The sequence below is a fragment of the Chiloscyllium plagiosum genome, chromosome 28 (genome assembly GCF_004010195.1).
Source record: "Chiloscyllium plagiosum isolate BGI_BamShark_2017 chromosome 28, ASM401019v2, whole genome shotgun sequence".
NCBI classification, from domain to species: domain Eukaryota; kingdom Metazoa; phylum Chordata; class Chondrichthyes; order Orectolobiformes; family Hemiscylliidae; genus Chiloscyllium; species Chiloscyllium plagiosum.
This window is the reverse complement of record NC_057737.1, coordinates 34,735,887-34,749,149: the sequence shown is the minus strand read 5'-3', so window position 1 is coordinate 34,749,149 and position 13,263 is coordinate 34,735,887.

The window sequence follows — 13,263 nt, the reverse complement described above, 5'->3', positions numbered from 1 at the left end:
TGTTCTATGTTCTATGTTCTAATCTAGTCCCATCTGCCAGCACTTGGTTGCTATCCCTCCAAACCCTTTCTATTCATATACCCATCCAGATGCCTTTTAAATGTTGCAATTGTACTAGCCTCCACCACTTCCTCTGACAGCTAATTCCATACGCGTACCACCCTCTGCGTGAAAAAGTTGCCCCTTAGGTCTCTTTTGTATCTTTTCCCTCTCACCTAAATCGATGATTCTGGACTTGCCCACCCCAGGGAAAAGACTTTGTATATTTATCCTATCCATGCCCCTCATGATTTTATAAACCTCTATAATGTCACCCCTCAGCCTCTGATTCTCCAGGGAAAACAGCCCTAGCCTATTCAACCTCTCCCTATAGCTCAAATCCTCCAATCCTAGCAACATCCTTGTAAATCCTTTGTGAGCCCTTTCAAATTTTGTGAGCCCTATCTTTCCGATAGGAAGGAGACCAGAATTGCAAGCAATATTCCGACAGTGGCTTAACCAATGTCCTGGACAGTCGCAACATGACCTCCCAACTCCTGCACTCAATACTCTAACCAATAAAGGAAAGTTATACCAAACGCCTTCTTCCTATCTACCTGTGACTCTATTTTCAAGGAGCCATGAACCTGCACTCCAAGGTCTCTTTGTTCAGCAACACTCCCTAGGATTTTACAATTAAGTGTATAAGTCCTGCTAAGATTTGCTTTCCCAAAATGCAGTACCTCACATTTATCTGAATTAAACTCCATCTGCCACTTCTCAGCCATTGGCCCATCTGATCATGATCCCATTGTAATCTGAGGTAACCACCTTCGCTGTCCACTACACCTCCAATTTTGGTGTCATCTGCAAACTTACTAACTATACCTCTTATGTTCACATCCAAATCATTTACATAAATGATGAAAAGTAGTGGACCCAGCACCGATTATTGTGGCACTCCACTGGTCACAGGCCTCCAGTCTGGAAAAAAATGTTCCACCAACACCCTCTGTCTTCTATCTTTGAGCCAGTTCTGTATCCAATTGACTAATTCTCCCTGTATTCCATGAGACCTAACCATGCTAACCAGTCTCCCATGGGGAACCTTGTCAAATGCTTCACTGAAGTCCATATCGATCACATCTACTGCTCTGCCCTCCTCAATCCTCTTTGTTACTTCTTCAAAAAACTCAATCAAGTTTGTGAGACAGGATTTCCCATGCACAAAGCCGTGTTGATTATCCCTAATCAGTTCTTGCTTTTCCAAATATATGTACATCTTGTCCCTCAGGATTCCCTCCAACAACTTGCCCACCACCGACATCAGGCTCACCGGTCTATAGTTCCCTGGCTTGTCTTTATCAACTTTCTTAAACAGTGGCACTACGTGAGCCAACCTCCAGTCTTCCGGTGCCTCACCTGTGACTATCTAAGATACACATATCTCAGCAAGGGGCACAGCATCGCTTCCCTAGCATCCCACAGAGTTCTAGGGTACACCTGATCAGATCCTGGGGACTTATTCACTTTTATATGTTTCAAGACATCCAGTACTTCCTCCTCTGTAATATGGACATTTTTGAAAGTGTCACCATCTATTTCCCTACATTCTATATCTTCCATGTCCTTTTCCACAGTAAATACTGATGCAAAATACTTGTTTAGTATCTCCCCAATCTCCCGCGGCTCCAGACAAAGGCTACCTTGCTGATCTTTGAGGAGCCCTATTCTCTCCCAGTTACCCTTTTGTTTTGAATGTATTTATAAAAACCATTTGGATTCTCCTTGACTCTATTTGCCAAAGCTATCTCATGTCCCCTTTTTGCCCTCCCGATTTCTCTCTTGAGGAAACCCATACTGCCTTTATACTCTTCTAAGGATTCACTCCATCTATCCTGTCTATACCTGACATAGGCTTCCTTCATTTTCTTAACCAAACCCTCAATTTCTTTAGTTATCCAGCATTCTCTATACCAACCAGCCTTTCCTTTCACCATAACAGGAATATAATTTCTCTGGACTTTCGTTATCTCACATCTCATATTTCCATTTTCCAGCCGTCCCTTTACCTGCGAACATCCGCCCCCAATCAGCTTTGGAAAGTTCTTGTCTAATACCATCATAATTGGCCTTTCTCCAATTTGGAATTTCAACTTTTGGATTTGGTCTATCCTTTTCCATCACTATTTTAAAACTAATAGAATTATGGTCGCTGGCCCCAAACTGCTCCCCCACTGACACCTCAGTCACCTGCCCTGCCTGATTTCCCAAGAGCAGGTCAAGGTTTGCGCCTTCTCTAGTAGATACATCCACATACTGAAACAGAAACTTTTCTTGCATACATTTAACAAATTCCTCTCCATCTAAACCCTTAACACTATGGCAGTCCCAGTCTATGTTTGGAAAGTTAAAATCCCATACCATAACCACCCTATTATTTTTACAGATAACTGTGATCTCCTTACAAGTTCCTTTCGCAATTTCCCTCTGAGTATTAGGGGTGTGTAATACAATCCCAATAAGGATCATCCCTTTCTTATTTCTTAGTTCCACCCACATAACTTCCTTGGATATATTTCCGGGAATCCTTCCTCATTACAGCTATAGTGCTATCCCTTATCAAAAATGCCACTCCCCTTCCTCTCTTGCCTCCCTTTCTGTCCTTCCTGTAGCATTTGTATCCTGGAACATTAAGCTGCCCATCCTGCACATTCCTGAGCCATGTTTTTGTGATTGCTATGATATCCCAGTCCCATGTTCCTAACTATGCCCTGAGTTCATCTGCCTTCCCTGTTAGGCCTCTTGCATTGAAATAAATACAGTTTAATTTATCAGTCCTACCTTGTTCTTTGCTTTGTCCCTGCCTGCCCTGACTGTTTGACTGGCCTTTGTTCTCAACTGTACCAGTCTCAGATTGATCTCTTTCCTCACTATCTCCCTGGGTCCAACCCCCCCAAATACCTTGCTATTTTAAATCCTCCTGAGCAGCTCTAGCAAATCTCCCTGCCAGTATGTTAGTCCCTTCCAATTTAGGTGCAATCCATCCTTCTTGTACAGGTCACTTCTACCCCAGAAGAGATTCCAATGATCCAAAAATGTAAATACTTCTCCCATACACCAGCTCCTCAGCCATGCATTCATCTGCTTTATCCTCCTATTCCTGCTCTCACAAGCCCTTAGCAGTGGGAGTAATCCACATATTACAACTCTCGAGGACCTCATTTTTAAATTCCTGCCTAACTCTCTGTAATCTCCCTTCAGAATCTCAACCTTTTCCCTTCCTATGTAGTTGGTTCCAATGTGTACAATGACCTCCGGCTGGTTCCCTCTCCCCCTTAAGAACATTCTGCTCCCTCTCTGAGACATCCTTGACCCTAGCACCAGGGAAGCAACACACCATTCTGAGTTTTGCTGCAGGCCACAGAAACATCTGTCTATACCTTGGACTAGAGAGTCCCCTAACACAATCGATCTTTTGGAACCCGACGTACTGCTCATTGCATTAGAGCCAGTCTCAATAACAGATACTTGGCTGTTCATGCTACATTCTCCTGAGAACCCATCACCCCCTACATTTTCCAAAACAGCATTATTGTTTGAAATAGGGATAGCCATAGAAGACTCCTGCGCTAATTTCCTCCCCCTCTTACTTTTCCTGGAGTTAACCCATCTATGTGACTGTATCTGCAACTTTTCACCCTTCTTATAAATGCCATCCATTATATCCCCTTGCTCTTGTAAATTCCTCATTGCCTCTTACTGTCTCTCCAACTGATCCATTTGATCTGATAGGATTCACAACCAACAGCATTTTGTTTTGCAGATATAACCCATAAACTCCCCCTAAGCTCCCACATCTGACAAGAGGAGCATATCACTCTACTAAAGGCCATTTTTGCTTCTTTAAATCTACAGACCCAGAAAATAGCACTGTCTTATTCCTCGACAAAACACTGTTCCAGGTTAAATTAATACTTATGGCTTATATTTTAAGTTTAATCAAGAGACATATCTCAATAAAACATATAATCAAGAAATAACCCACTCTACTTCACTACTGCAGACTTACTGTAAGGCCACGCTTAAAATATCCACTTATCTGTTTCTGTGCTGTGACCTCTCACAAACAGGTTCCTCCAAGATCAGTTTTGAATTTCACTGTTTGTTAACTTTCCCAGACGTACTCTGATGTCCAGCAATACATGAATTCAAATAGCAAAGGCAGTAACTATACAGGTTCACTGCTTTGTCAGTGTAGGTTTCTTTCTCTTTCTCTCTCTCTGTCTCTCTGTCTCTCTGTCTCTGTCTCTCCTGCACTGACCTTACCATGTGCTTCCTTTATCTGTTCCTCTCCCTTTTAAAAGTGCTGTGTTTTGACTTTTCTTTTATCCAAAATTCCAAAACAATGCAACAGCATATAAATCAGTAACTGCTACTTCTGGAATTCAAAGAAATCCCCTCCAACACCTAAAATAACTGAAAAAAGGAGTAGCTGTTACAGCCAGACATTTTTCCGACTTGTCAGAATAGGTGTTACCTCTCCACTGAAACTCTGCTCAAAGTGAACATAGAAGGCGTTGAGACAATCTGGGAGGGCTGTGTCATCGTCTGCTATCTTGCACTGCAAAATCCCTGCACTGCATTTCCCTGCAAGATGGTGCCGGATTTAGTTGACTGTTTGTGAACTCCTGCGTGCAGATCTAAGTTTCCTATTTCCTACAATCATTCTACACTCTTTAAACTTAATCACATACTTTTACAAATTACTAATAACTATGTTTTATCTACACTCACAGGTTTGAAGCTCCTCCTATCCTCAAAGCCAGCTTACTGGATGAAGGCAGCTGACTACATAGTACCCATGCCCCATCCAACCACCCTGGAAGAAGGACAGGCCAGCCAGAGGCAACCTATGCGAGGCCCAGGCTTGGAGCCTGCCAAATGGAGGGACCTGAGAGACCTGTCCCAGGAAGGAGAACTGACAGGAAACACTCCCGCCTCAATAAGATGCCTGCCTAATATGAAATTGATCAGAATGTACCTGGAGAGCCCCCCAAACATTTCTGCAAAATAAACGTGGCTGGTCCTGGAGCCGCAAATCAGCAGCAACTGAAACCAGGAACTTCTCCACTGGATCCTAAGCAGACCCTGTGCAAAGATGCACTGAACTGCAACCTACCTGCTCCACAGGGTCGTAGGAAGGATCACTTTACTGGAAGCAGTCAGAATACACTCCACCAGATCACCAGACCACTCAAATGTAAGAAACCTGTGAGGAAGCGCGGTAAGCATGCTGGCCTGCTAGTAAGACTGAGACTACATGGTTGCAAGGCCCCCCTTCCTAGCTTACTCCTATCAAATATACAATCTCTGGAGAACAGGATGGACAAATTCAAATCACGGCTCAGTTTCCAGTGTAATCTGTGGGACTGCTGCGCACTCTGCTTCACAGAAACCTGGCTCAACCCATCCATTCCCAACTGCGCACTTCAGGCTGATAGTTTTTCTATCCATCGTATGGACCATACATCAAGCTCAGTTAAGACAAAGGATGGAGGGGTTTGCTTTTTAATCAACAACTTGTGGTGCATGGACAAATCATGAATTCCTCACCACCAAATGCCACTCCTTCTATCTACCATGGGAATTTACCGCTGCTATACTAACTGCTGTGTACATACCGCCACAAGCAAAGTTGAGGAAGCTCTGGATGTGCTGTACTCCACCACTAACACCCTGGAGACAGAACATCCCGAGGCTCTGTTTATTGGAACTCTGACTTTAATCAAGCCAATCTAAGGTAGGTATTGCCCAAGTACCACCAGAACATTACCTCCCCCACCAGAGGCCTGAACATTTTAGACCACTGTTACACTGGCATGAACAATGCCTACCGCTCCATCCCCCGCCCTCATTTCGGGAACTCAAACCACAATGCTGTGTTTCTTCTCCTGGTTTACAAGCAAAATCTCAAGCAGGAGACCCCCCTCGCAGATACAGGTCCAGTGCTGGTCAGAGGAGGCAGAGGATCAACTCCGATGCTGTCTGGAATCGGCTGATTAGGTCATGTTCAAACAGTCCGCAGGTACCTTGGACGAGTACGCCACCACTGTCACAGACTTTATCAGCAAGTGTGTGGAGGACTACATACCGAGGAAGTTAATCCGGGTGTTCCCCAACAGGAAACCCTGGATGAATCAGGACATTCAGAACCTGCTAAAAACCAGGCATGGGGCCTTCAGATCAGGAAACCCACTCAAATGTAAGGAATTCAAGTATGACCAAATATGCTGCTTGCAAACAAAGCTTTTCACTGTACTTAGGTACACGTAACAATAAATCAAGTCAATCAATTAATCTAATCTAGATTGACAGCGGACTGGGATCCTGACAATTCGTCCAGAGGACAGAGAGCTGAGATGAAATTAGAAATTAAAACACAAACAAGTGAGTTAGAAGGGCAAAGGAAACACATTCTATGTAAGAAAGAAATGAGTTAGCAAGGCTATGTGGAATATACTTTATTGCGAAGGAGCCTGAGGAGCAAGACAGATGAGCTGAGAGCATAGAAAGGCAAAGGGAAATATGAATCATAGCTCTGTGATAGTTTTAGTGTGCAGACTAGGGAGAAACAAACTTCTTAAATTGAAGTGTGGCTCGTTAGGGACTGTGGAGATTCTCTATGGATTTGGAAGACATGGACACAATCTCAATTAATACTTTGCATCAACCTCCATAATGGAAAGGGACAAGAAAGGTCTGGATATCAAGGTGGAGGACTGTGAATTATTAAGAGAAATTAACCTAGAGAGGAAGGATGTAACAATATGAAGCAGCCTTTAAATTAGATAAATCTATAGGTCAGGTGAGGTGTATTCCAGGCTGTTGAAGGAGACAAGGGATGAGAAAGCCAGTAATTTCAAATCGTCTCTGGCCAGAGGTGAAGAGCCAGAGGACTGAATTCCATTAATGAAAAAAGTGGAAGGAATAGTCCAGGAAATTTCAAGCCAGTCAGTCACTCAATGATGGGAAAGTTACAAGAAGGAATGCTAAGAGATGGAATATCTGCATGGATTTATCAGGGATAGTCAGCATGAATTTGTTAGAGGAACATTGTTTGACAAATTTGATCAATTTTCTTTTGAGGAGGCAACCAGAAATTTTGATAAAGATAATGCATTTGATATGGTCTACATGAACTTTTGATGAGGAACATAATGGCACACTGATCAAAGTAAGAGCCCATGGGATTGTAATTAAAGTGACACTTTGGATCCAAAATTTGCTGAGCGGCAGAAAGCAGAGGGTGATGGTAGAGGAATATTTCTGTGACTGGAAGCCTATTTTTAGTGGGGTTGCACAAGGCTCAGTGCTGGAGCCCTGCTGTTGTAGTGTACATTAGTGATTTGGACTTAAATGTAGGATATGTCATTAAGCAGTTTGCAGATGGCACGAAGCTTTGTAGGATGGTAAATAATGAGGAGGAGAGCCATAAATTGCAGGAAGCCATCAATGGACTGGACAGCTGGACAGAGCAGAGCAGAGCACAGGAAAGTGGAATTTAACCCAGAAAAGTGTGAGGTAATGTACTTGGGAAAACTATCACTGCAGTGGATTTTATTCTGAATGATAGGATTCTTGGGAACTACTGAAGAACTAAGGGACCTTGATGTGGACATCCACAGATCCCTGGAGTTAACAAGGCAAGCCGGTGGGCAGATGGGATGCTAGCTTTTATTAGCTGAGGCATAGAATATAAGAGCAAAGACATAATGCCGGAACTATATAAAATGCTAGTTAGACCACAAGTTGAATACATGTGTAGTTCTGGTCAACACTTTACAGGAAGGATATGATTGCACAAGAGATGGTTTGGTGAGATTTACCTGGATGGTGCCTGGGCTTGAGGATTTGTTTTAGTTTTCACTCATGGGATTAGGGCATTGCTGGCTTGGCCAACTTTTATTTCCCCCAGAGGGCAATTAAGAGTCAACTACATTGCTGTGTGTCAGGAGTCACATGTAAGTCAGGCCCGGTAAGGATGACAGATTTCCCACCCATAAGGGCATTAGTGAACCAGATCAGTTTTTCCTGGCAATTGCTTCATGGTTATTATTAGACACTTAATTCCAGCTTCTTTTTACTGAATTCAAATTCCACCATCTGCCATGGTAGGATTTGAACATGGGTCCCCAAAACATTAGCTAAGTTTCTGGATTAAAAGTCTAGCAATAATACCACCAGGTCATTGCCTCCCCTTTACCCATGGAGAAAGATTGGGGAGTTGGTGTTGTTTTCCTTAGAGAAGCGAAGGTTGAGAGGGGACCAGATTGAGATGTGTAGGACTATGAGGGGCATAGAAAGAGTGGATAATAAGAAACATTTTCCATTAGTCAAGTAAACAGCCATCATAGAGTTAAGGTTAGAGGTAGAAGGCTAAGAAGAGCGTTAGGAGGACCTTTTTCACTGGTGAGAGGTGGGAGTCTGGAAGTCATTATCTGAAAGGGTGGCTGAGTCAGAAACTCTTGTAGCACTTAAGCAGTATTTAAAGATTTTCTTGCATTGTCAATGCCACCAGGGCTTTGGGCCAAAAACTGGATAATGGGATTAGGGTAGATCTTTCTTGATTAGCAGAGACATGTTGAGTCAAATGAACTACTACTGTTCTGTAAGTCTACAACCTTAGTTTAAGCTTGAACTATAATTAATTATTCCTGATGAAGGGCTGTATTCCTGATGAAGGGCTTTTGCCCGAAATGTCGATGTTCCTGCTCCTCGGATGCTGGCTGACCTGCTGTGCTTTTCCAGCACCACTCTAATCTAGACAATAATTAATTAATCCTTTTTCATTGCATAACGGTCGACCTAAAATAACCTAATGGATCAGCAGATACCAATTCCACCATTATCAACAAACCCACAGTCCTATCCTGGTTCAATGAGCAGTGCAGAGATGCATGTTAGGAGCAGAACCAGGCATCCATCTGGTAACAACCTGGTGAAGATAAAAACAAGGAATCAAGCTGTACAGGACATTAGTTAGACCACTTTTGAAATACTGCATGCAGTCTCAGTCTCCCTGCTATAGAAAGGATGTTGTGAACCTTGAAAAGGTTGAGAAAAGATTTACAGAGGTGTTGCCAGGATTGGAAGGTTTGAGCTATAGGGAGAAGCTGAATAGGCAGGGGCTGTTTTCCCTGGAGCGCGAAACTGAGGGGTGACCGTATAGAGGTTTATGAAATCATGATCTTTTCCCCTGGATGGGGGATTGCAGAATCACAGGGCAAAGGTTAAGGTGAGAGGAGAAAGACTTAAAAGGAACTTAAGAGAACCGTACCCCTCTAACCGCAACAAGCATAGAACCCCCCTGCCCCAGTCCTCTCATTTCACTCCACTAATCTCTGACTACAGCGCATTATCCTCTGCCATTTCTGCCACCTACAGACAGACCCCACAACCAAGGATATATTTCCCTACCTACCCCTATCTGCATTCCGCAGAGACCAATCCCTCCACGATTCCCTTGTTAGGTCCTCCCCCCTACCAACACACCCTCCATACCCAGCACCTCCCTTGCTGCAGCGGGAGGTGTAAAACCTGTGCCCAAACCTTTTCCTGCATATTCAAACACCTCAGTTACTGTGTCTGTTGCTCTTGATATGGTCTCCTCTACATCAGGGAGACAGGACGCCAATTCATGGAGCATTTCAGGGAACATCTCTGGGAGATAACTCCACCACCCCCATGGCCAATCATTTCAACTCCTCGCACTCACTCAAAGACATGCAAATTCTGGGCTGCCTCCGCCGCCAAATCAAATCCACCCGCCAACTGGAGGAAAAACGCCTCATCATCCACCTTGCGACCCTTCAACCACACGACATCAACATGACTTCACCAGTTTTCAAATCTGCCCTCCCCCCCCCCCCACACCACCTCATACCAGTTCCAACCCTCTAACTTGGCACCGCCCTCTTCAACTGACCTATCTATCTGTCTTCCTTCCCACCTATCTGCTCCACCCTCCCCACCGACATTCGCCTATCACCTTCCCAACTACCTTACCCCCCAGTCCCAGCCCCTCCCTCCTATTTCTCTCTCTCCACCTTCTCCCTCCACAATCCAGATGAAGGGCTTATGCCCTAAACGTTGACTCTCCTGTTCCTCGGATGCTGCCTGACCTGATGTGCTTTTTTAGCACCACCTGTTTCAACTATAACCTTATCCTTGTCTTCTTTTTTCAGAAATGTGAAGACTTCGAACCAGGCCAGGCAATGGAGGGAGGTAGTGATGAAGATAACGCACTATCACTTGACTTTATACTTGTACCCATCAGTTCAGATATTGACATGTATTTTAGACGATAGTGCAGAGATGGATTATGCACTTGATGAGACACTAAGCATGAGGCAGACTGGGATGGGATGGAGTTCTGACTCACCAGAGAGTGAGGCATAATCTTATTTTACCACAGAGGATTTAGATGAGGGTTTCCATGGATCAGACTACAGAAATCGATTGATGCACACACATAATTAAATGCTTGAGTTAGTGGGAACTCTTCCAGAATGCTTATATTCAATGTGAAGCGATATGCATCATTTGAGCATTTTTTTTTGCATAATGCTTTGAAAAAAGTTTTGTGCTCATCAGTCAACAAACTGATCTCCAATGAATTAGGATTGTTGAGGAGGTTTTCCCAAAGCAGAGGCAGATGGTTAACAGAACACAAATGTACAGACTTCTCTGAAAATTGCAGCATTCATGATGCTGGAGATCAGAGTCCAGAGTGTGGTGCTGATGAAGGGCTCATGCCTGAAATGTCGATTCTCCTGCTCCTCGGATGCTGCCTGACTGGCTGGCCCTTTCCAGCACCACACTCACAACTTAGTTTTCTATTGTTTTATTTTGGATTTTATGTTTACGTTGTGCACAAGACCACAAAGTGATTGTCAATCACAGAGGCAGAACTCATGGGATGAATATGGAGAATTGCAATTGAAGTTGCTGAAACCACACTTGAATTAACAAACCCTAGCAGAAATAAGTTGTCTGGGATACAGCACCACTTTCTCTTCCTCTTCTTCTTCCTCCTCCATCTCCTGCTTCTGGTACTCATGTAGATATGACAAGTAAAAGGTTGCTGGAAGACATGATAGGAACAAAATGAGGTACATGCAAAAGTGTTGTGTGTGCCTAAAATAATATGTTGCACCTTTGAAACCTCTTGTAAACCATCAGGTTCACTCTGTTTGCTTCTTTCTCAAGGGGAATTGAAATGATAGAGATAAATAGACAGCTTCTGTGGACACCTTTTATGGAACAGCTCACTGCAAACTGCAAGATGTTACTAATATTTCTACAGTTGCCTGGAATAAGTCAAAACAATGCTGAAAAATGTGTTGCTGGAAAAGCGCAGCAGGTCAGGCAGCATCAAAGGAGCAGGAGAATCAACGTTTCAGGCATAGGCCCTTCTTCATGCCCGAAACATCGATTCTCCTTCTCCTTTGAATCTGCCTGACCTGCTGCGCTTTTCCAGCAACACATTTTTCAGCTCTGATCTCCAGCATCTGCAGTCCTCACTTTCTCCTCATAAGTCAAAACAGGTTCATATTCTTTCAGCCATGGTCATCATCACATTGTCTTATAGTAAGGATCTTGCCCTGATCTAAGCTTGAAGGTTTGCCTCAGTGAAACACTCTATTTCAAATAATAACTCCTGCTAAGATACAGCTTGAAGAACTGCTCACTGAAAAGATATGACCACCTGCTGGATGCTCCCTTTTCTGCTTCTCCATTACTCTTTTCACTTCTCCTGCAGCTTGCCCTGCTCCATGTAGACTTTGTTTGTTCTTCCAGTCACGCTCAATTCCAAGAGAATGGCTAACTAGTGTACCCATGTCTTGGAGTGACTAGCTTGTGAGAAGCTTAGAATTGTACTATAATTTCTTCAACATCTACTTTCTGGCAACTTTTGAAACCTGAAATATCGATGGATAATACAAAAAGTGTGTACAGTTGGAGCAACAAGCAGAAGGAATGAATCTGCAAATAATTTGCAACTTGTCAATAATCACCTTAACTAGTGTTGGCGGGGTTTCCTTCATACTGTTTAATATCATGGTTAGCTGTGTGATTTTAAAAGAGCATTGGCTCAAATATAAAGCATTGAATTAGTATTGTATAGCAAATGCTTAGTTCCAGCATCTTATGATATAAAATCTTCTTGAGTTCTCTACTTGAAGGCAACAATGACCACGGCACCTCCACCACAGGGTAGGGTAAGGTGTGAGGCCTTGAATCCACCTCAACCAGGACAGGAATCAAATCCCTCACAGTTAACAGGTATCTGACCCACACTGGCTGCCCAGCCAACTGGATCAAACATCAGCTCCAAGGAGTGCAGATTGCTGCAGTATCATACACTTGCATCTGAAACAATTGACAGAGATAGTTGGTACAGGGTTCAATTGTTTTCATCACATGGTTGATAAAGAAACTCACACTCTCTAAAGGAAAGATGTAGCTTTGTCGTCACATTATGAGCATACCTTCATTGGCTACCAGTCCTGAGATGGGACTTGTACCAAAACTTCATGTTTAGAGGTAATAATACTATCACTGCACCACATGAACTCCTGGCATAGCTAAAATACCAGCCCTAAATATCTTTAGTGGGATTCATGGAAATTTACAACTATTACGAAATCCAACAAATCTTGAAGCTTATGGGAAGGTACACATACAGACTCCCATCTTTACAAGTCTAATGGTAAAGCAGTATAAGATGTCCAGCAATTTTTGATAATTCATAATTCAAGTTTCAGTTGACACAAATTGCTGATCTTTTTCAAATGCACAGCATATGGCAGGTACAATGAATTCATCATTTCTATTGCAATTTCTGAGCCAGTATTTACAAAATCTGAATATGTGCAATAAAGTGGTTCTGCTTTCTACATTTTCCTTTTCTGGCATATATTGATATATACATATTTTGCCCATTAATTTCTAGGTACTCATTTTCATTTGTGTATCAGTTTGGGGTTTGATTTATGTCAGAAAATCTCATAAAAGTAGCTGGATAAAATGCAATTTCCATTTACATAAATTTTCAAGCAAGCTTTACAGCAGGATATAATCATTCTAAAGCAGTTTCATGAAAAAATGTGTATTAGTTATTTTCAGCTCCAAATATACCATGGAAGTGCATTTGTTAGTACAACAAGATCTGAAGTAAATTACTGTTTAACAAAGTTAGATTAATCAAACAAAACTGAT